Source organism: Thermobia domestica, chromosome 7, assembly GCF_964235325.1.
Source record: "Thermobia domestica chromosome 7, izTheDome1.hap1.1, whole genome shotgun sequence".
NCBI classification, from domain to species: Eukaryota; Metazoa; Arthropoda; class Insecta; order Zygentoma; family Lepismatidae; genus Thermobia; species Thermobia domestica.
In genome coordinates this window covers 47,635,204-47,637,717 of record NC_137460.1, presented here as the reverse complement: position 1 = coordinate 47,637,717, position 2,514 = coordinate 47,635,204, and the positions used below count along the sequence as shown (strand labels likewise).

At 35.8% G+C, this 2,514-nt stretch overlaps 1 non-coding gene across 1 annotated transcript; it reads right to left on the bottom strand.

Annotated features, from left to right (window-relative positions):
* Positions 1–1,887: 1,887 nt before the first annotated feature.
* LOC145691195 (U5 spliceosomal RNA) lies at positions 1,888–2,007 on the bottom strand. The gene has a single exon (XR_014132398.1). It is a non-coding gene; the product is annotated as a U5 spliceosomal RNA (small nuclear RNA).
* Positions 2,008–2,514: the final 507 nt, after the last annotated feature.

Here is a 2,514-nt window from a genome sequence, read left to right as displayed (position 1 = left end):
TGCTATATATCTCCGACTTACCAACCACTCCTGGTATACAAGTTTTCCAATTCGCTGACGGTACTGCATTTATCGTTGTCGGACGGACAATTACTGGTATCCAACATCGCCTTCAACAGGCAATTGACACTTTTCTTGACTTGTGCAACGTTTGGCGTTTGGCAATCAATGCTAATAAAACGAAAGCTATCGTCTTCTTACCATCTGGACGTCGATCTCGAGTACACCGAAATCCTAATTTATTACTTCATGTTGATAACTCGCCAGTCACCATCCATAACACTCTTAACTATCTAGGCATTATGTTCGATTCTAAGCTTACTTGGACACCGCACCTTCTTACTGTCATCGAGAGAGCCAAAAAGACTTAACTTACTCAAACGACTAGTTGGTACCACGTGGAATGCGCATTCACGTCTCCTCCTAAGCACTTACAAAGTTTTCATGCGCCCGGTCTTAACTTATGGTTACACAGCTTGGTTGCCAACTCCTCCTAACTACTATCGAAAGCTAGCAATACTCGAACGCCATGCATTTCGTTTAGCCTTTCGTATCCAGCTCCCCCACCCAACCCGTCTTCTCTATGACCGTATTCATTTTCCACCGCTCTTATCCCATCTTGAGGCATGGTAGATCTCTTACGGGGTTAAGTTCCAAAGTTGGGCGTCCGTTTCCATGAAAATTTTTAAAATTTACAGGAAAGATATAGATAATTTAATCGTTTGTGTGCTTGATAATATATATAAGAGTCTCGAAAAATATGTTTATTTGTTATATATAAGCGGTTATAAACATGTGACTATACGGTGAGCGGAGGGAACTTCTTGGCGCAAGGTAACAGAACAGTTGCATTGTGGGAAAGTAACGAGCATTTATGTTATCAACATGGCGAATGTACAAGGGCAATGAAGTAACAGTTTTAATGTTTGTGAAGCAATACGTTGATAACGAGCAAATTCTTTTAAAAGAATGTGAAGAGCATGGATTAATGAACCTAATAACAAATTGCAAAAAAATGTGGAAAGGAAATAACAGCGAAAAATCGTAGCAAAAGCGGACGCCTAATTTCGGACTAAATGCCCTCTTACGTATAATTATACATTGAGAAGTGTGTATTTCTTTCATACTGCAAAATATTTCGAAAATGATATTTCACCGAAATGATAATGTTTAGAATCATTTTACATCTTTAGCAGGATGTATTTTGCTACATCTTTTCTTGTTTTAGTGAAGGAACAGTAACATTTTGTACCACCCTGTATGTGCGCATAGCCGTGTGACGAAAAGAGGATGTATATATGTATAACTGTGCAGTCTTCCACTTTGAAAGGATTAAATTCCTCATATGAGTCATTTTTTTTTAAACGAAGTTATTCTATACACTACCATTTTATGAACTTTATATGGCAATTTCAGGAACTTGGGACCACCCTGTATACATTATCCCAACTTGGATAGCGGTGGGCTTTTAATGTGTCAGTCTTGGATGGATTCTGCATCAAATGAGACTAAAGTAAGCTTTATACCAATTACTTCTAGGTTGACCCTAATTTTAATGTGGTGCGCCGACACTATATTGGGACTTATGTAGAGTCGTTCTGATACGTGATTAGTGCTATACTAAAGAATTCGACTAACATGTTTCCTGCATTAGTCATGTCTTTAGTATGAAGCTAATCATACTTCAAATCGACTCTGCCTAAGACCCATTAACTCTTTCACTTAACGTTGGTGGAATTTTTTTTATAATAGGGTTCGGTGGTAACTATACCACACAAAAAATTGTTGTACACTCTTTACTACAAGGCAATATGATTTGAAGAGAAAACAGAGTTAATGTGAATACCACACTTCGAAAATTCAAAGACTTGGTTTAATTATATTTTAGGGCTCAGTACTAACTGAGCCACATAAAAAATTTATTATAGACTCATCTTTTGTTCCCCTCCACGGAAATCTTTAGTAAAAGGCGAAAGATTTATACGATTCGAAGGGAAACCAGAGTTAACAGAAATGCCAGCATTTGCAAATATAGGTACAAATTTGCAAATTATTTCCTGTGAGTTTTGAGCAAAATGTATTCTATTTCAACAAATTAAAGCAATAATTTTAAAATAAATATGCGTTTCAGACTAATTTAAAAGTAACATTTATATGTAAAGTCTTATTTTTATTGTAGAAACAACAGTACAAGAACTAATCTCAGATTGCCATGTAATAATATATGCTGCCATCTCTTGAGCTACTTTCCTACTATTTTGAGACCATTTGTAACCTAAATGGTGTCGTGAATGTGAAAAATGAAGCCGAAATTCCTATTAGACATACTAGTGTATTATAATATGTTTTCAATATTGTATTTATGTGTCCCCGTAAGGCGAAAAAAAGGGATCTGTAGTACCTACTTTGAAATTTAAGTAAATCGACAATTTCAATTAAATTTCCAAGCACAAACGATATTTTCTAGATTTAATTCTCCAATATTTTCTTGCTTTCCTTAAGTTTCTAAGTTCT